We start from the raw sequence: 20629 nt of genomic DNA on the forward strand, positions 1-20629 counted from the left end.
CTCCTCCTGACCTTCCACCATGGCAGCAGCCCTCACTTGGCCCGGGGAGAGCACCTAGAAGTGGGTTCGTGGTTTGGTGATGGAAAAACAAAAACGGCAACAGCCCATCTTCCACAGGCTGCTCAGTTCTCAGTTCTATGCTGCTGACAGAGCATCACCTGTTCCGTTGCCCGGAAGAAGGCCATCCATGGCTACAATATGCAAATGAGGGCCTCTTCCCAGCAACCCCAGGGTTCAGTCTCCCACCGAAACCCCACCCACCCATTACTTTATTCTGTTGTTGAACCCAATTAAGGAAGCCCCAGCAAGCTGGAGCATGCAAAAATTGCCACAAAACTCAGTTTTGCTCCTCTCCACGGAAATCTTTAGTAAAAGGCGAAAGATTTTTACGTTCTGAAGAGAAGCCAGAGTATACTGGGCAAAGGCCTCCTCCTGACCTACCACCATGGCAGCAGCCCTCACTTGGCCCGGGGAGAGCACCTAGAAGTGGGTTCGTGGTTTGGTGATGGAAAAACAAAAACGGCAACAGCCCATCTTCCACAGGATGCTCCGTTCTCAGTTCTATGCTGCTGACAGAGCATCACCTGTTCCGTTGCCCGGAAGAAGGCCATCCATGGCTACAATATGCAAATGAGGGCCTTTTCCCAGGAACCCCAGGGTTCAGTCTCCCACCGAAACCCCACCCACCCATTCCTTTATTCTGTTGTTGAACCCAATTAAGAAAGCCCCAGCAAGCTGGAGCATGCAAAAATTGCCACAAAACTCAGTTTTGCTCCTCTCCACGGAAATCTTTAGTAAAAGGCGAAAGATTTTTACATTCTGAAGAGAAGCCAGAGTATACTGTGCAAAGGCCTCCTCCTGACCTTCCACCATGGCAGCAGCCCTCACTTGGCCCGGGGAGAGCACCTAGAAGTGGGTTCGTGGTTTGGTGATGGAAAAACAAAAACGGCAACAGCCCATCTTCCACAGGCTGCTCCGTTCTCAGTTCTATGCTGCTGACAGAGCATCACCTGTTCCGTTGCCCGGAAGAAGGCCATCCATGGCTACAATATGCAAATGAGGGCCTCTTCCCAGCAACCCCAGGGTTCAGTCTCCCACCGAAACCCCACCCACCCATTACTTTATTCTGTTGTTGAACCCAATTAAGGAAGCCCCAGCAAGCTGGAGCATGCAAAAATTGCCACAAAACTCAGTTTTGCTCCTCTCCACGGAAATCTTTAGTAAAAGGCGAAAGATTTTTACGTTCTGAAGAGAAGCCAGAGTATACTGGGCAAAGGCCTCCTCCTGACCTACCACCATGGCAGCAGCCCTCACTTGGCCCGGGGAGAGCACCTAGAAGTGGGTTCGTGGTTTGGTGATGGAAAAACAAAAACGGCAACAGCCCATCTTCCACAGGATGCTCCGTTCTCAGTTCTATGCTGCTGACAGAGCATCACCTGTTCCGTTGCCCGGAAGAAGGCCATCCATGGCTACAATATGCAAATGAGGGCCTTTTCCCAGGAACCCCAGGGTTCAGTCTCCCACCGAAACCCCACCCACCCATTCCTTTATTCTGTTGTTGAACCCAATTAAGAAAGCCCCAGCAAGCTGGAGCATGCAAAAATTGCCACAAAACTCAGTTTTGCTCCTCTCCACAGAAATCTTTAGTAAAAGGCGAAAGATTTTTACATTCTGAAGAGAAGCCAGAGTATACTGTGCTAAGGCCTCCTCCTGACCTACCACCATGGCAGCAGCCCTCACTTGGCCCGGGGAGAGCACCTAGAAGTGGGTTCGTGGTTTGGTGATGGAAAAACAAAAACGGCAACAGCCCATCTTCCACAGGCTGCTCCGTTCTCAGTTCTATGCTGCTGACAGAGCATCACCTGTTCCGTTGCCCGGAAGAAGGCCATCCATGGCTACAATATGCAAATGAGGGCCTCTTCCCAGCAACCCCAGGGTTCAGTCTCCCACCGAAACCCCACCCACCCATTACTTTATTCTGTTGTTGAACCCAATTAAGGAAGCCCCAGCAAGCTGGAGCATGCAAAAATTGCCACAAAACTCAGTTTTGCTCCTCTCCACGGAAATCTTTAGTAAAAGGCGAAAGATTTTTACGTTCTGAAGAGAAGCCAGAGTATACTGGGCAAAGGCCTCCTCCTGACCTACCACCATGGCAGCAGCCCTCACTTGGCCCGGGGAGAGCACCTAGAAGTGGGTTCGTGGTTTGGTGATGGAAAAACAAAAACGGCAACAGCCCATCTTCCACAGGATGCTCCGTTCTCAGTTCTATGCTGCTGACAGAGCATCACCTGTTCCGTTGCCCGGAAGAAGGCCATCCATGGCTACAATATGCAAATGAGGGCCTTTTCCCAGGAACCCCAGGGTTCAGTCTCCCACCGAAACCCCACCCATCCATTCCTTTATTCTGTTGTTGAACCCAATTAAGAAAGCCCCAACAAGCTGGAGCATGCAAAAATTGCCACAAAACTCAGTTTTGCTCCTCTCCACGGAAATCTTTAGTAAAAGACGAAAGATTTTTACATTCTGAAGAGAAGCCAGAGTATACTGTGCAAAGGCCTCCTCCTGACCTACCACCATGGCAGCAGCCCTCACTTGGCCCGGGGAGAGCACCTAGAAGTGGGTTCGTGGTTTGGTGATGGAAAAAAAAAAACGGCAACAGCCCATCTTCCATAGGATGCTCCGTTCTCAGTTCTATGCTGCTGACAGAGCATCACCTGTTCCGTTGCCCGGAAGAAGGCCATCTATGGCTACAATATGCAAATGAGGGCCTTTTCCCAGGAACCCCAGGGTTCAGTCTCCCACCGAAACCCCACCCACCCATTCCTTTATTCTGTTGTTGAACCCAATTAAGAAAGCCCCAGCAAGCTGGAGCATGCAAAAATTGCCACAAAACTCAGTTTTGCTCCTCTCCACGGAAATCTTTAGTAAAAGGCGAAAGATTTTTACATTCTGAAGAGAAGCCAGAATATACTGTGCAAAGGCCTCCTCCTGACCTACCACCATGGCAGCAGCCCTCACTTGGCCCGGGGAGAGCACCTAGAAGTGGGTTCGTGGTTTGGTGATGGAAAAACAAAAACGGCAACAGCCCATCTTCCACAGGATGCTCCGTTCTCAGTTCTATGCTGCTGACAGAGCATCACCTGTTCCGTTGCCCGGAAGAAGGCCATCCATGGCTACAATATGCAAATGAGGGCCTTTTCCCAGGAACCCCAGGGTTCAGTCTCCCACCGAAACCCCACCCACCCATTCCTTTATTCTGTTGTTGAACCCAATTAAGAAAGCCCCAGCAAGCTGGAGCATGCAAAAATTGCCACAAAACTCAGTTTTGCTCCTCTCCACGGAAATCTTTAGTAAAAGGCGAAAGATTTTTACGTTCTGAAGAGAAGCCAGAATATACTGGGCAAGGGCCTCCTCCTGACCTACCACCATGGCAGCAGCCCTCACTTGGCCCGGGGACAGCACCTAGAAGTGGGTTCGTGGTTTGGTGATGGAAAAACAAAAACGGCAACAGCCCATCTTCCACAGGCTGCTCCGTTCTCAGTTCTATGCTGCTGACTAGTGTTGAGCGATACCTTCCGATATCGGAAAGTATCGGTATCGGTTTGGATCGGCCGATATTCAAAAAATATCGGATATCGCCGATACCGATACCCGATCCCAATGCAAGTCAATGGGACCAAAATATCGGAATTAAAATAAACCCTTTCTTTCCTTGTAGGTTCATTCTACATGAAGGAAAACAACTAAGAATAATGTAGGATGTATGGGGGAGGTGGCGGAGACATTAAAGGCAATGAGGATTAGTCCAATCAAATAGAATAGCATGTTTTTTTTTTTTTTTAAAGACGTTCGGATTGAAAAAGATATTGACTATGTAAATTTTTTTTATTTTGTCAGATATTGATGTTTCACTATTCCACGCCCTTCCCCTTCTTTTTTTTCTTTTTTTTTTTTTCTTTTCCCACACTTTCATCTTCATCATCATCAGCATCTTTGACATCAACTTCTTCACCTTATTCATCTTCTTCTTCATCTTCTACCTATTTTTTTTTTTTATTACATTCTTCATATTCATTTTCTTCAACTATTATTATTCTTCCTATTCTACATATTCTTTTTATTCCACTGTTATTATTCTTCCTATTCTACTTCTTCATCATATTCTCATTTGTGACAGGCATTCCCGTAGTTGTTATCTATAAAAGTTGGAAGATTACACCTTCCGTTCTGCCAGTCACAAAAGTTACATTTGTCCGCGTTCAGTTTGGCCTGCAGCATCAGGCTTTATCCAGGGGCACCACGAGGAGGAACGGACTCACCCCCATACACTGCTTAGTCTTCTTCTGCATATAATTTAGATAATATCTTTTGCTCTGATATTAAGTCTTATGCTTAATGTTCTTCTGCTCTTTGTTCTGCAGCCTCTTGTTCTTCTGCTTCTCGGTCTTCCATGTTGTCGTCTCCAGGGTCGTCGTCTCCAGTGTCGTCATCTCCGCCGTCGTCGTCTCAGCCGTCGTCGTCTCCGCCGTCGTCGTCTCCGCCGTCGTCGTCGTCGTCATCGGGGTGGTCTTCCGGGTCGTCGTCATCGGGGTGGTCTTCCGGGTTGTCGACGTTAGGGTCTTCAACTTGGAAATGTAGCAGAAGGTACAAGAAGGCTGAGAAAATGCCAAGAACCAGCTGATGGAACTGGAACTCGGATGGCTACCCGAAGGTTCAAGAGCCTATGGAACTACCGAGGACCAGCTGACGTTACTGGAACCCGGTTACTAAGCAGGAGGTACCCGTGCTAAAAAGCACTACCAAGGACCGCCTGACGTTGGCGGAACTCGGATACCCAGAAGGAGGCACCTAAGCCAAAGGCTCTGCCCGGAACCAGCTGACGTTACTGGAACCAGGATGGGGAGCAGAAGGTACAAGAGCAAAAGACACTGCCGAGAACCAGCTGACGGTACTGGAACCCGGATGGGTAGCCGAATGTCCAAGAGCCAATGGAACTACCAAGGACCAGCTGACGTTACTGGAACCCGGTTACTAAGCAGGAGGTACCCGTGCCTGAAAGCACTACCAAAGACCACCTGACATTGGTGGAACTTGGATACCCAGAAGGAGGCACCTAAGCCAAAGGCTCTGCCCGGAACCAGCTGACGGTACTGGAACCAGGATGGGGAGCAGAAGGTACAAGAGCAAAAGACACTGCCGAGAACCAGCTGACGGTGCTGGAACCAGGTGGTGGACCCGAAGGCCCACAGGAGAGGAGAGAACAGCTAGGCCGCGAGGCAGCCGCAGTTACCGAACCCCAACAGTCCTACAGGGGGACCTGGGCCTACTGGCACTACAGAACCAGCCTTGACTACCAGTTCACGCAGCCCACATAGGAAGCTCCTAAACTGGAGGCACCCTGGAGTTGGCTAACTCGACCGCACCACGACGGGGCAAGCATAGGCGTCTCAGTGAAGTTGACACAACCCGGAAACAGCTGACGGTGCTGAAACCAGGCTTGGCACGAGGGAGTACCTGTGACAAGAACACTGCCGAGAACCAGCTGGCGGTGCTGGAACCCGGATGCGTTGCCCCAGTGTGCAAGAGCCAATGGCACGACCGAGGACCAGCTGACGGTGCTGGAACCCGGTTACTAAGCTGTAGGTGCCCGCGCTTAAAAGCACTACCAAGGACCGCCTGGCGTTGGCGGAACTCGGATACCCAGGAGGAGGCACGTAAGCCAAAGGCTCGGCCCGGAACCAGCTGACGGTGCTGGAACCAGGTGGTGGACCCCAAGGCCCACAGGAGAGGAGAGAACAGCTAGGCCGCGAGGCAGCCGCAGTTACCGAACCCCAACAGTCCTACAGGGGGAGCTGGGCCTACTGGCACTACAGAACCAGCCTTGACTACCAGTTCACGCAGCCCACATAGGAAGCTCCTAAACTGGAGGCACCCTGGAGTTGGCTAACTCGACCGCCCCACGACGGGGCAAGCATAGGCGTCTCAGTGAAGTTGACACAACCCGGAAACAGCTGACGGTGCTGAAACCAGGCTTGGCACGAGGGAGTACCTGTGACAAGAACACTGCCGAGAACCAGCTGGCGGTGCTGGAACCCGGATGCGTTGCCCCAGTGTGCAAGAGCCAATGGCACGACCGAGGACCAGCTGACGGTGCTGGAACCCGGTTACTAAGCTGTAGGTGCCCGCGCTTAAAAGCACTACCAAGGACCGCCTGGCGTTGGCCGAACTCGGATACCCAGGAGGAGGCACGTAAGCCAAAGGCTCGGCCCGGAACCAGCTGACGGTGCTGGAACCAGGTGGTGGACCCCAAGGCCCACAGGAGAGGAGAGAACAGCTAGGCCGCGAGGCAGCCGCAGTTACCGAACCCCAACAGTCCTACAGGGGGAGCTGGGCCTACTGGCACTACAGAACCAGCCTTGACTACCAGTTCACGCAGCCCACATAGGAAGCTCCTAAACTGGAGGCACCCTGGAGTTGGCTAACTCGACCGCACCACGACGGGGCAAGCATAGGCGTCTCAGTGAAGTTGACACAACCTGGAAACAGCTGACGGTGCTGAAACCAGGCTTGGCACGAGGGAGTACCTGTGACAAGAACACTGCCGAGAACCAGCTGGCGGTGCTGGAACCCGGATGCGTTGCCCCAGTGTGCAAGAGCCAATGGCACGACCGAGGACCAGCTGACGGTGCTGGAACCCGGTTACTAAGCTGTAGGTGCCCGCGCTTAAAAGCACTACCAAGGACCGCCTGGCGTTGGCGGAACTCGGATACCCAGGAGGAGGCACGTAAGCCAAAGGCTCGGCCCGGAACCAGCTGACGGTGCTGGAACCAGGTGGTGGACCCGAAGGCCCACAGGAGAGGAGAGAACAGCTAGGCCGCGAGGCAGCCGCAGTTACCGAACCCCAACAGTCCTACAGGGGGAGCTGGGCCTACTGGCACTACAGAACCAGCCTTGACTACCAGTTCACGCAGCCCACATAGGAAGCTCCTAAACTGGAGGCACCCTGGAGTTGGCTAACCCGACCGCCCCACGACGGGGCAAGCATAGGCGTCTCAGTGAAGTTGACGCAACCTGGAAACAGCTGACGGTGCTGAAACCAGGCTTGGCACGAGGGAGTACCTGTGACAAGAACACTGCCGAGAACCAGCTGGCGGTGCTGGAACCCGGATGCGTTGCCCCAGTGTGCAAGAGCCAATGGCACGACCGAGGACCAGCTGACGGTGCTGGAACCCGGTTACTAAGCTGTAGGTGCCCGCGCTTAAAAGCACAACCAAGGACCGCCTGGCGTTGGCGGAAATCGGATACCCAGGAGGAGGCACCTAAGCCAAAGGCTCGGCCCGGAACCAGCTGACGGTGCTGGAACCAGGTGGTGGACCCCAAGGCCCACAGGAGAGGAGAGAACAGCTAGGCCGCGAGGCAGCCGCAGTTACCGAACCCCAACAGTCCTACAGGGGGAGCTGGGCCTACTGGCACTACAGAACCAGCTTTGACTACCAGTTCACGCAGCCCACATAGGAAGCTCCTAAACTGGAGGCACCCTGGAGTTGGCTAACTCGACCGCACCACGACGGGGCAAGCATAGGCGTCTCAGTGAAGTTGACACAACCCGGAAACAGCTGACGGTGCTGAAACCAGGCTTGGCACGAGGGAGTACCTGTGACAAGAACACTGCCGAGAACCAGCTGGCGGTGCTGGAACCCGGATGCGTTGCCCCAGTGTGCAAGAGCCAATGGCACGACCGAGGACCAGCTGACGGTGCTGGAACCCGGTTACTAAGCTGTAGGTGCCCGCGCTTAAAAGCACTACCAAGGACCGCCTGGCGTTGGCGGAACTCGGATACCCAGGAGGAGGCACCTAAGCCAAAGGCTCGGCCCGGAACCAGCTGACGGTGCTGGAACCAGGTGGTGGACCCGAAGGCCCACAGGAGAGGAGAGAACAGCTAGGCCGCGAGGCAGCCGCAGTTACCGAACCCCAACAGTCCTACAGGGGGAGCTGGGCCTACTGGCACTACAGAACCAGCCTTGACTACCAGTTCACGCAGCCCACAGAGGAAGCTCCTAAACTGGAGGCACCCTGGAGTTGGCTAACTCGACCGCCCCACGACGGGGCAAGCATAGGCGTCTCAGTGAAGTTGACACAACCCGGAAACAGCTGACGGTGCTGAAACCAGGCTTGGCACGAGGGAGTACCTGTGACAAGAACACTGCCGAGAACCAGCTGGCGGTGCTGGAACCCGGATGCGTTGCCCCAGTGTGCAAGAGCCAATGGCACGACCGAGGACCAGCTGACGGTGCTGGAACCCGGTTACTAAGCTGTAGGTGCCCGCGCTTAAAAGCACTACCAAGGACCGCCTGGCGTTGGCGGAACTCGGATACCCAGGAGGAGGCACCTAAGCCAAAGGCTCGGCCCGGAACCAGCTGACGGTGCTGGAACCAGGTGGTGGACCCCAAGGCCCACAGGAGAGGAGAGAACAGCTAGGCCGCGAGGCAGCCGCAGTTACCGAACCCCAACAGTCCTACAGGGGGACCTGGGCCTACTGGCACTACAGAACCAGCCTTGACTACCAGTTCACGCAGCCCACATAGGAAGCTCCTAAACTGGAGGCACCCTGGAGTTGGCTAACTCGACCACACCACGACGGGGCAAGCATAGGCATCTCAGTGAAGTTGACACAACCTGGAAACAGCTGACGGTGCTGAAACCAGGCTTGGCACGAGGGAGTACCTGTGACAAGAACACTGCCGAGAACCAGCTGGCGGTGCTGGAACCCGGATGCGTTGCCCCAGTGTGCAAGAGCCAATGGCACGACCGAGGACCAGCTGACGGTGCTGGAACCCGGTTACTAAGCTGTAGGTGCCCGCGCTTAAAAGCACTACCAAGGACCGCCTGGCGTTGGCGGAACTCGGATACCCAGGAGGAGGCACCTAAGCCAAAGGCTCGGCCCGGAACCAGCTGACGGTGCTGGAACCAGGTGGTGGACCCGAAGGCCCACAGGAGAGGAGAGAACAGCTAGGCCGCGAGGCAGCCGCAGTTACCGAACCCCAACAGTCCTACAGGGGGAGCTGGGCCTACTGGCACTACAGAACCAGCCTTGACTACCAGTTCACGCAGCCCACATAGGAAGCTCCTAAACTGGAGGCACCCTGGAGTTGGCTAACTCGACCGCCCCACGACGGGGCAAGCATAGGCGTCTCAGTGAAGTTGACACAACCCGGAAACAGCTGACGGTGCTGAAACCAGGCTTGGCACGAGGGAGTACCTGTGACAAGAACACTGCCGAGAACCAGCTGGCGGTGCTGGAACCCAGATGCGTTGCCTTGCCTATTAAAGATTGTCTTCCTAGAGCCCCAACTAGCGGTGTTGGAGCAAAGGGTAAGCATTGGGAGATGAGTGTAGGCCGAAGCCTGCACTGGAGGCAGCTTTGTGTCTGCGTTGCGTTTGCAGGACACTTTGCCGGCTACACACTGGGGGAACAGCTGGCGTTGCTGAACCCCACTAACACAATGGCGTGTGTTTTTATCTGTGCAGCTAGCACTTGCGGGCAAAAACTAGCGATGTTAGAGCCCGTGTTGAAGCAGGAGGAGGAGGAGAGGAGCAGAGTGTAGGCCGAAGCCTAGTTGAACCAATTTCAAAGGAAACCTTTAACCCCCCCCTCAGGTGTTACAAAGTACAAGAGACACACCTTGTGCAGTATTAATGCTGCACAAGTGAAAGGTTGCTCTATTAATTTGTCTACTTGCACACGCTGAATGAAAGACATACACAATTTACCCCATTCTACAGTCAAACTGTAGTGGATGCGTGACTTGGTTTTTTGATGAGACGCAGCACAGGTGACCAAAATAACGCCTTGGTGCTTGGCGCAGCTTCCTGAGCGTTGTTATTTGCTGTACAGGAGTCTGCGCTCTTGTGTTATCCCTTGGCAATGCCCTGTTAGCGCTGCCCATCTTATGACATCATTTCATGTTGGCCGGTGCGGTTAACGATGGCCATAAATCCCAGACCCACAGTGTCTTTTCATAAAGCCACACTGCGGTGCTGGGATTCGTGGCCTTGAGCAGTAAATATTTTGGCCGCTCACACACGTCCTTACACCTGCTTCAGACTGGGCGGCCTCTGCTGATCCCTTCTCGCATGCCGCGGCCATGAGGCTGCACAGTCTGAAGAAGGCGGAAGGAGATGAGTTAAGACAGGCGAAGATATGCACTGCTCGTGCCCATCAATCACACCCTCGCAGTCAAAATAATTAAGACAACGAGGAGCATTTTATTCAGGCAGGGCGGACGAACAGGCGCAAGTAGCCAACCAATGATGTCAGAAGACGGGAAGCGCTACCAAGGGGGGTGCTGCGTATCATTAGAAAGGAAAGTCACACCTCAGGGACAGTGGAATGGTCTCAAAGAGACACATTTTGTACGTGTTGAGTTCCACGTGGGCAAGGAGAAAACATCAGCCACCTTGTACAAATGCAGCAGTACTGCTGTACAAGGTGGCTGTTATACATAGAAACACCTGGGGGTGGGGGCCAGGCTCCCTTCAATTTCAGTTCATGTGCCTGCGTGGCGTTTGCAGGTCACGTTGCAAGCTGCACAGCAGGGGAACAGCTGGCGGTGCTGAACCCCACTAACACATTGGCTGGTGTTTTTCTCTGTGCAGCTAGCATGTCCGGGCAGAAACTGGCGTTGTTTGAGCCCAGGGTCAGCAGGAGGAGGAGAGGAGCAAAGTGTAGGCCGAAGCCTGCACTGGTGGCAGCTTTTGTTCTCTTGTGCCAGCGTGGCTTGTGCTGGACACGTTGCCGACTACACAGCAGGGGAACAGCTGGCGTTGCTGAGCCCCACTAACACATTGGCTGGTGTTTTTCTCTGTGCAGCTAGCATTTCCGGGCAAAAACTAGCGGTGTTTGAGCCCAGGGTCAGCAGGAGGAGGAGAGGAGCAAAGTGTAGGCCGAAGCCTGCACTGGTGGCAGCTTTTGTTCTGTTGTGCCAGCGTGGCTTGTGCTGGACACGTTGCCGACTACACAGCAGGGGAACAGCTGGCGGTGCTGAACCCCACTAACACATTGGCTGGTGTTTTTCTCTGTGCAGCTAGCATTTCCGGGCAAAAACTAGCGGTGTTTGAGCCCAGGGTCAGCAGGAGGAGTAGAGGAGCACAGTGTTGGCCAAAGCCTAGTTGAACCAATTTCAAAGGTTACCTTTAACCCCCCCCTCAGGTGTTGCAAGGTACAAGAGCCACACCTTGAACAGCATTATTGATGCACAAGTCAAAGGTTGCTCTATTTAATTTTGCTCCTTGCACACGCTGAATTAAACACGTACACTATTTAGCCCATTATACTGTCAAACAGTAGTGGAGGCGTGACTACTAGTCTTTTTAAGGAGACGCAGCACAGGTGTACAAATTTACACCTAGGTGCTGTGCGCTGATTCCTTACCGTTGTTATTTGCAGTACAGGAAACTGCGCTCTTGTGTTATCCCTTGGCAATACCCTGTTAGTGCAGGCCGTCTCATGACCTCATTTCATGTTGGCCGGTGCGGTTAACGATGGCCATAAATCCCAGACCCACAGTGGCTTTTCCTAAAGTCACACTGCGGTGCTGGGATTCGTGGCCTTGTGCAGTAAATATGTTCGCCGCTCACACATGTCCTTACACCTGCTTCAGACTGGGCGGCCTCAGCTGATCCCTTATCGCATGCCGCGGCCATGAGGCCGCACAGTCAGAAGAAGGCGGAAGGAGGGGAGTGAAAACAGGGGAACATATGCACTGCTCGTGCCCATCAATCACACCCTTGCAGTCAAAATATATGAGACAACGGGGGGCGTTGTGTCGGGCAGGGGGGACGCACAGGCACAGCCAGCCAACCAATGATGTCAGGAGACGGGCAGCGCTAACAATGGGGGTGCTGCGTGTCATTAAAAAGGAAAGTCACACCTCAGGGACATTGTAATGGTCTGTAATGAGACACATTTTGTACTTGTTGAGTTCCACGTGTGCAAGGAGAAAAAGTCAGCCACCTTGTACAAATGCAGCAGTACTGCTGTACAAGGTGGCTGTTATACATAGAAACACCTGGGGGGGTGGGGGGCAGGCTCCCTTCAATTTCAGTTCATGTTCCTGCGTGGCGTTTGCAGGAAACGTTGCAAGCTACACAGCAGGGGAACAGCTGGCGGTGCTGAACCCCACTAACACATTGGCTGGTGTTTTTCTCTGTGCAGCTAGCATGTCCGGGCAGAAACTGGCGTTGTTTTAGCCCAGGGTCAGCAGGAGGAGGAGAGGAGCAAAGTGTAGGCCGAAGCCTGCACTGGTGGCAGCTTTTGGTCAGTTGTGCCAGCGTGGCTTGTGCTGGACACGATGCCGACTACACAGCAGAGGAACAGCTGGCGGTGCTGAACCCCACTAACACATTGGCTGGTGTTTTTCTCTGTGCAGCTAGCATGTCCGGGCAGAAACTGGCGTTGTTTTAGCCCAGGGTCAGCAGGAGGAGGAGAGGAGCAAAGTGTAGGCCGAAGCCTGCACTGGTGGCAGCTTTTGTTCTGTTGTGCCAGCGTGGCTTGTGCTGGACACGATGCCGGCTACACAGCAGAGGAACAGCTGGCGGTGCTGAACCCCACTAACACATTGGCTGGTGTTTTTCTCTGTGCAGCTAGCATGTCCGGGCAGAAATAGGCGTTGTTTTAGCCCAGGGTCAGCAGGAGGAGGAGAGGAGCAAAGTGTAGGCCGAAGCCTGCACTGGTGGCAGCTTTTGGTCGGTTGTGCCAGCGTGGCTTGTGCTGGACACGATGCCGGCTACACAGCGGGGGAACAGCTGGCGGTGCTGAATACCACTAACACATTGGCTGGTGTTTTTCTCTGTGCAGCTAGCATTTCCGGGCAAAAACTAGCGTTGTTAGAGCCCAGGGTCAGCTGGAGGAGGAGAGGAGCAGAGTGTAGGCCGAAGCCTAGTTGAACCAATTTCAAAGGTTACCTTTAACCCCCCCTCAGGTGTTACAAAGTACAAGAGCCACTCCTTCTGCAGCATTAATGCTGCACAAGTAAAAGGTTGCTCTATTAATTTTTCTACTTGCACAAGCTGAATGCAACACGTAGACTATTTAGCCCATTATACTGTTAATCAGTAGTGGAGGCGTGACTTGTCTTTTTAAAGAAAAGCAGCACAGGTGTCGAAAACAACACCTTTTTGCATGGGCGCAGCTTCCTGAGCGTTGTTAGTTGCTGTACAGGAGTCTGCGCTCTTGTGATCCTTTGGCCATGCGCTGTGAGCGCTTCCTGTCTTATGACCTCATTTCATGTTGGCCGTTGCGGTTAGCGATGGACATGAATCCCAGACCCACAGTGTGTTTTTAAAAAATCACACTGCGGTGCTGGGATTCGTGCCCTGGTGCACTAAATATGTTTGCCGCTCACACATGTCCTTACACCTGCTTCAGACTGGGCGGCCTCATCTGATCCCTTATCGCCTGCCGCGGCCATGAGGACACCCAGTCTGAAGAAGGCGGAAGGAGATGAGTGAACACAGGCAAACATATGCACTGCACATGCCCATCAATCACACCCTCGCTGTCCAAAAAAATAAGACACCGAGGGCCGTTGTTTCGAGCAGGGGAGATGCACAGGCGCAGCCAGCTAACCAATGATGTCAAAAGACGGGCAGCGCTAACAAGGGTGGTGCTGCGTGTCATTACAAAGGAAAGTCACACCTCAGGGACATTGTAATGGTCTCTAATGAGACACATTTTGTACGTGTTGAGTTCCACGTGGGCAAGGAGAAAAAGTCAGCCACCTTGTACAAATGCAGCAGTACTGCTGTACAAGGTGGCTGATATACATAGAAACACCTGTGGGTGGGGGGCAGGCTCCCTTCAATTTCAGTTCATGTGCCTGCGTGGCGTTTGCAGGTCACGTTGCAAGCTACACAGCAGGGGAACAGCTGGCGTTGCTGAACCCCACTGACACATTGACTGGTGTTTTTCTCTGTGCAGATTGCATGTCCGGGCAAAAACTAGCGGTGTTAGAGCCCAGGGTCAGCAGGAGGAGGAGGAGAGGAGCAAAGTGTAGGCCGAAGCCTGCACTGGTGGCAGCTTTTGGTCGGTTGTGCCAGCGTGGCTTGTGCTGGACACGATGCCGGCTACACAGCGGGGGAACAGCTGGCGGTGCTGAACCCCACTAACACATTGGCTGGTGTTTTTCTCTGTGCAGCTAGCATGTCCGGGCAGAAACTCGCGTTGTTTGAGCCCAGGGTCAGCAGGAGGAGGAGAGGAGCAAAGTGTAGGCCGAAGCCTGCACTGGTGGCAGCTTTTGTTCTGTTGTGCCAGCGTGGCTTGTGCTGGACACGTTGCCGACTACACAGCAGGGGAACAGCTGGCGGTGCTGAACCCCACTAACACATTGGCTGGTGTTTTTCTCTGTGCAGCTAGCATTTCCGGGCAATAACTAGCGGTGTTTGAGCCCAGGGTCAGCAGGAGGAGTAGCAGAGCAGAGTGTAGGCCGAAGCCTAGTTGAACCAATTTCAAAGGTTACCTTTAACCCCCCCCTCAGGTGTTGCAAGGTACAAGAGCCACACCTTGTGCAGCATTAATGCTGCACAAGTAAAAGGTTGCTCTATTTGTTTTGCTCCTTGCACACGCTGACTAAAACACGTACACTATTTAGCCCATTATACTGTCAAACAGTTGTGGAGGCGTGACTTGTCTTTTTAACGAGACGCAGCACAGGTGTCAAAATTTGCACCTAGGTACTGGGCGCAGCTTCCTGAGCGTTGTTATTTGCTGTACAGGAGTCTGCGCTATTGTGATCCCTTGGCCATGCGCTGTGAGCGCTTCCTGTCTTCTGACCTCATTTCATGTCGGCCGTTGCGGTTAGCGATGGACATGAATCCCAGACCCACAGTGTGATTTTAAAAAATCACACTGCGGTGCTGGGATTCGTGCCCTGGTGCACTAAATATGTTTGCCGCTCACACATGTCCTTACACCTGCTTCAGACTGGGCGGCCTCATCTGATCCCTTATCGCCTGCCGCGGCCATGAGGACACCCAGTCTGAAGAAGGCGGAAGGAGATGAGTGAACACAGGCAAACATATGCACTGCACATGCCCATCAATCACACCCTCGCTGTCCAAAAAAATAAGACACCGAGGGCCGTTGTTTCGAGCAGGGGAGATGCACAGGCGCAGCCAGCTAACCAATGATGTCAAAAGACGGGCAGCGCTAACAAGGGTGGTGCTGCGTGTCATTACAAAGGAAAGTCACACCTCAGGGACATTGTAATGGTCTCTAATGAGACACATTTTGTACGTGTTGAGTTCCACGTGGGCAAGGAGAAAAAGTCAGCCACCTTGTACAAATGCAGCAGTACTGCTGTACAAGGTGGCTGATATACATAGAAACACCTGTGGGTGGGGGGCAGGCTCCCTTCAATTTCAGTTCATGTGCCTGCGTGGCGTTTGCAGGTCACGTTGCAAGCTACACAGCAGGGGAACAGCTGGCGTTGCTGAACCCCACTGACACATTGACTGGTGTTTTTCTCTGTGCAGATTGCATGTCCGGGCAAAAACTAGCGGTGTTAGAGCCCAGGGTCAGCAGGAGGAGGAGGAGAGGAGCAAAGTGTAGGCCGAAGCCTGCACTGGTGGCAGCTTTTGGTCGGTTGTGCCAGCGTGGCTTGTGCTGGACACGATGCCGGCTACACAGCGGGGGAACAGCTGGCGGTGCTGAACCCCACTAACACATTGGCTGGTGTTTTTCTCTGTGCAGCTAGCATGTCCGGGCAGAAACTGGCGTTGTTTGAGCCCAGGGTCAGCAGGAGGAGGAGAGGAGCAAAGTGTAGGCCGAAGCCTGCACTGGTGGCAGCTTTTGTTCTGTTGTGCCAGCGTGGCTTGTGCTGGACACGTTGCCGACTACACAGCAGGGGAACAGCTGGCGGTGCTGAACCCCACTAACACATTGGCTGGTGTTTTTCTCTGTGCAGCTAGCATTTCCGGGCAAAAACTAGCGGTGTTTGAGCCCAGGGTCAGCAGGAGGAGTAGAGGAGCAGAGTGTAGGCCGAAGCCTAGTTGAACCAATTTCAAAGGTTACCTTTAACCCCCCCCCTCAGGTGTTGCAAGGTACAAGAGCCACACCTTGTGCAGCATTAATGCTGCACAAGTAAAAGGTTGCTCTATTTGTTTTGCTCCTTGCACACGCTGACTAAAACACGTACACTATTTAGCCCATTATACTGTCAAACAGTTGTGGAGGCGTGACTTGTCTTTTTAACGAGACGCAGCACAGGTGTCAAAATTTGCACCTAGGTACTGGGCGCAGCTTCCTGAGCGTTGTTATTTGCTGTACAGGAGTCTGCGCTATTGTGATCCCTTGGCCATGCGCTGTGAGCGCTTCCTGTCTTCTGACCTCATTTCATGTCGGCCGTTGCGGTTAGCGATGGACATGAATCCCAGACCCACAGTGTGTTTTTAAAAAATCACACTGCAGTGCTGGGATTCGTGCCCTGGTGCACTAAATATGTTTGCCGCTCACACATGTCCTTACACCTGCTTCAGACTGGGCGGCCTCATCTGATCCCTTATCGCCTGCCGCGGCCATGAGGACACCCAGTCTGAAGAAGGCGGAAGGAGATGAGTGAACACAGGCAAACATATGCACTGCACATGCCCATCAATCACACCCTCGCTGTCCAAAAAAATAAGACACCGAGGGCCGTTGTTTCGAGCAGGGGAGATGCACAGGCGCAGCCAGCTAACCAATGATGTCAAAAGACGGGCAGCGCTAACAAGGGTGGTGCTGCGTGTCATTACAAAGGAAAGTCACACCTCAGGGACATTGTAATGGTCTCTAATGAGACACATTTTGTACGTGTTGAGTTCCACGTGGGCAAGGAGAAAAAGTCAGCCACCTTGTACAAATGCAGCAGTACTGCTGTACAAGGTGGCTGATATACATAGAAACACCTGTGGGTGGGGGGCAGGCTCCCTTCAATTTCAGTTCATGTGCCTGCGTGGCGTTTGCAGGTCACGTTGCAAGCTACACAGCAGGGGAACAGCTGGCGTTGCTGAACCCCACTGACACATTGACTGGTGTTTTTCTCTGTGCAGATTGCATGTCCGGGCAAAAACTAGCGGTGTTAGAGCCCAGGGTCAGCAGGAGGAGGAGGAGAGGAGCAAAGTGTAGGCCGAAGCCTGCACTAGTGGCAGCTTTTGGTCGGTTGTGCCAGCGTGGCTTGTGCTGGACACGATGCCGGCTACACAGCGGGGGAACAGCTGGCGGTGCTGAACCCCACTAACACATTGGCTGGTGTTTTTCTCTGTGCAGCTAGCATTTCCGGGCAAAAACTAGCGGTGTTTGAGCCCAGGGTCAGCAGGAGGAGTAGAGGAGCAGAGTGTAGGCCGAAGCCTAGTTGAACCAATTTCAACGGTTACCTTTAACCCCCCCTCAGGTGTTGCAAGGTACAAGAGCCACACCTTGTGCAGCATTAATGCTGCACAAGTAAAAGGTTGCTCTATTTGTTTTGCTCCTTGCACACGCTGACTAAAACACGTACACTATTTAGCCCATTATACTGTCAAACAGTTGTGGAGGCGTGACTTGTCTTTTTAACGAGACGCAGCACAGGTGTCAAAATTTGCACCTAGGTACTGGGCGCAGATTCCTGAGCGTTGTTATTTGCTGTACAGGAGTCTGCGCTATTGTGATCCCTTGGCCATGCGCTGTGAGCGCTTCCTGTCTTCTGACCTCATTTCATGTCGGCCGTTGCGGTTAGCGATGGACATGAATCCCAGACCCACAGTGTGTTTTCAAAAAATCACACTGCGTGGCTGGGATTCGTGGCCTTGTGCAGTAAATAGGTTTGCCGCTTACACATGTCCTTACACCTGCTCCAGACTGGGCGGCCTCAGCTGATCCCTTATCGCCTACCACGGCCAGGAGGCCGCACAGTCTGAAGAAGGCGGAAGGAGATGAGTTAAGACAGGCGAACATATGCACTGCTCGTGCCCATAAACCACACCCTCGCTGACAAAATAAATATGACAACGAGGGGCGTTGTTTCTAGCAGGGCGGATGCACAGGCGCAGCCAGCTAACCATGATGACAAAAGACGGGAAACGCTACCAAGGGGGGTGCTGCGTATCATTACAAAGGAAAGTCACACCTCAGGGACAGTGGAATGGTCTCAATGAGACACATTTTGTACGTGTTGAGTTACACGTGGGCAAGGAGAAAAAGTCAGCCACCTTGTACAAATGCAGCAGTACTGCTGTACTAGGTGGCTGTTATACATAGAAACACCTGGGGGGGTGGGGCCAGGTTCCCTTTTAATTTCAGTTCCTGTGCCTGCATGGCGTTTGCAGGTCACGTTGCCGGCTACACAGCAGGGGAACAGCTGGCGTTGCTGAACCCCACTAACACATTGGCTGGTGTTTTTCTCTGTGCAGCTAGCACTTCCGGGCAAAAACTAGCGGTGTTTGAGCCCAGGGTCAGCAGGAGGAGGAGAGGAGCAGAGTATAGGCCGAAGCCTGCACTGGTGGCAGCTTTTGTTCTGTTGTGCCAGCGTGGCTTGTGCTGGACACGTTGCCGACTACACAGCAGGGGAACAGCTGGCGGTGCTGAACCCCACTGACACATCACCTAGTGTTTTTTCTGTGTAGACAACACTTCCAGGTGGCAACTGACAGTGTTGAAACCCAGGGAATCAAAGAGGAGCAGAGTGTAGGCCGAAGCCTGCAGTGGAGCAAGTTGAAAGGGAACCTTTAACCCCCCCCCCCAGGCATTTGTTGCTGAAAGAGCCATCTTGTACAGCAGTAATACTGCACATGGAAAATGGTGGCTCCGAAAATTATGCTCCTTGCAAACGCTGAAGTACACACTCATATAATGTGTCCCCTCACACCGTCAAACCATCCCGGAAGTGGGACTTTCCTTTGTAATGTGACACAGCACAGCCGTCATTCCAACCCCCTTGGTGCCGGGCACCACCTCCTCAACGTTGTTTGGTTCTGTCACGGAGCCCGCACTGTAATGTTATCCCTTGGCCATGCACAGTTAGCGGTGCCCGTCTTCTGACATCATGTAGGTGTCAGGCTGGCAGTGCCTGTGCGTCCAAGCTGCCCGAGATCCAACCTTGCAGTGTCATCTAATGTAGTCCCACTGCGGGCCAGGGATCCATGGGCATGCGCAGTGCATATCATCGCCTCTCACTCACCTCCTTCCTGCTTCTTCAGACTGTGCGGCGTCACGGCCGTGGCATGCTATTAGGGATCAGCTGACGCCGCCTAGTCTGAAGAAGCGTGAAGAAGGGGAGTGAGAGGCTAGTATATGCACTGCGCATGGCCATGGATACCAGGCCCACTGTGGGATCACATTAGACGACACTGCGAGGTGTGATTTCGGGCAGCGTGGACGCACAGGCGCAGCCAGGACGACAACAAATGATGTCAGAGAATGGGCAGCGCAAACTGTGCATGGCCAAGGGATAACATAACAGCGCAGGGTCCATGACGGAATCAAACAACGCTAAGGAGGCAGCGCACGGTGCCAAGGGGGTAGCAATGACGGCTGTGCTGCGTCACATTACAAAGGAAAGTCCCACCTCCGGGACGGTTGGACGGTGTGAGGGGACACATTACATGAGTGTGTAGTTCAGCGTTTGCAAGGAGCATAATTTCAAGAGCGACCTTTCCCTTGTGCAGTATTAGTGCTGCACATGGTGGCTCTTTCAGTAACAAACGCCTAGGGGGGGGGGGACAGGTCCCCTTACATTTTAGTTGTGCCAGCGTGGCGGTCGCATGACACGTTGCCGGATACACAGCTGGGGATCAGCTGACGTTACTGAACCCCAATAACAGAGGAGCGACTGTTGACTGTGCACACAGCACTTCCAGGCACCAACTGGCGGTGTTAGAGCCCAGGGACAGCAGGAGGAGCAGATTGGAGGTATTGCCGCACACACAGCTGGGGATCAGCTGACGTTACTGAACCCCAATAACAGAGGAGCGACTGTTGACTGTGCACACAGCACTTCCAGGCACCAACTGGCGGTGTTAGAGCCCAGGGACAGCAGGAGGAGCAGATTGGAGGTATTGCCGCACACACAGCTGGGGATCAGCTGACGTTACTGAACCCCAATAACAGAGGAGCGACTGTTGACTGTGCACACAGCACTTCCAGGCACCAACTGGCGGTGTTAGAGCCCAGGGACAGCAGGAGGAGCAGAGGAACAGAGTGTAGGCCGAAGCCTGATTGGAGCAAGTTGAAAGGAAACCTTTAACCCCCCCCAAGACGTTTGTAGCTGAAAGAGCCATGTTGTGCAGCACTAAGGATGCAAAAGGAAAAGGTTGCTCTTTTAATTATGCTCCTTGCAAACACCGAAGTAAACACTAAAAATGTGTCCCTTTATACCGTTAAACCGTTCCGGAGGTGCGAATTTCCTTCGTAATGGGACACAGCACAGCTGTCATTCCTATCCCCTTGATGCCGTGCGCTGCCTCCTCAGCGTTGTTTTAAGCTGTCACGGAGCCTGCGCTGTTCTGTTAGCCCTTGGCCATGCCCAATTAGCGCTGCCTGTCTTCTGACATAATTTGGTGTCAGGCTGTCAGTGCCTGTGCGTCCACGCTGCTCCAGATCCCACCTCGCAGTCTCATC

General features: G+C 53.4%; 8 non-coding genes across 8 annotated transcripts; all 8 read right to left on the minus strand.

Annotated features, from left to right (window-relative positions):
- Positions 1-297: 297 nt before the first annotated feature.
- On the minus strand, positions 298-413 carry LOC138639978 (U5 spliceosomal RNA). Its single transcript, XR_011313501.1, has one exon. It is a non-coding gene; the product is annotated as a U5 spliceosomal RNA (small nuclear RNA).
- Positions 414-723: 310 nt separating this feature from the next.
- On the minus strand, positions 724-839 carry LOC138640273 (U5 spliceosomal RNA). Its single transcript, XR_011313772.1, has one exon. It is a non-coding gene; the product is annotated as a U5 spliceosomal RNA (small nuclear RNA).
- Positions 840-1149: 310 nt separating this feature from the next.
- On the minus strand, positions 1150-1265 carry LOC138639980 (U5 spliceosomal RNA). Its single transcript, XR_011313502.1, has one exon. It is a non-coding gene; the product is annotated as a U5 spliceosomal RNA (small nuclear RNA).
- Positions 1266-1575: 310 nt separating this feature from the next.
- On the minus strand, positions 1576-1691 carry LOC138639502 (U5 spliceosomal RNA). Its single transcript, XR_011313083.1, has one exon. It is a non-coding gene; the product is annotated as a U5 spliceosomal RNA (small nuclear RNA).
- A 310-nt stretch (positions 1692-2001) lies between these two features.
- Positions 2002-2117, minus strand: LOC138639981 (U5 spliceosomal RNA). The gene has a single exon (XR_011313503.1). It is a non-coding gene; the product is annotated as a U5 spliceosomal RNA (small nuclear RNA).
- A 310-nt stretch (positions 2118-2427) lies between these two features.
- On the minus strand, positions 2428-2543 carry LOC138639444 (U5 spliceosomal RNA). The gene has a single exon (XR_011313028.1). It is a non-coding gene; the product is annotated as a U5 spliceosomal RNA (small nuclear RNA).
- Positions 2544-2853: 310 nt separating this feature from the next.
- On the minus strand, positions 2854-2969 carry LOC138639398 (U5 spliceosomal RNA). Its single transcript, XR_011312983.1, has one exon. It is a non-coding gene; the product is annotated as a U5 spliceosomal RNA (small nuclear RNA).
- Positions 2970-3279: 310 nt separating this feature from the next.
- Positions 3280-3395, minus strand: LOC138639151 (U5 spliceosomal RNA). The gene has a single exon (XR_011312748.1). It is a non-coding gene; the product is annotated as a U5 spliceosomal RNA (small nuclear RNA).
- Between the last annotated feature and the right edge of the window lie 17234 nt (positions 3396-20629).

This window comes from Ranitomeya imitator, chromosome 5, assembly GCF_032444005.1.
Source record: "Ranitomeya imitator isolate aRanImi1 chromosome 5, aRanImi1.pri, whole genome shotgun sequence".
NCBI classification, from domain to species: domain Eukaryota; kingdom Metazoa; phylum Chordata; class Amphibia; order Anura; family Dendrobatidae; genus Ranitomeya; species Ranitomeya imitator.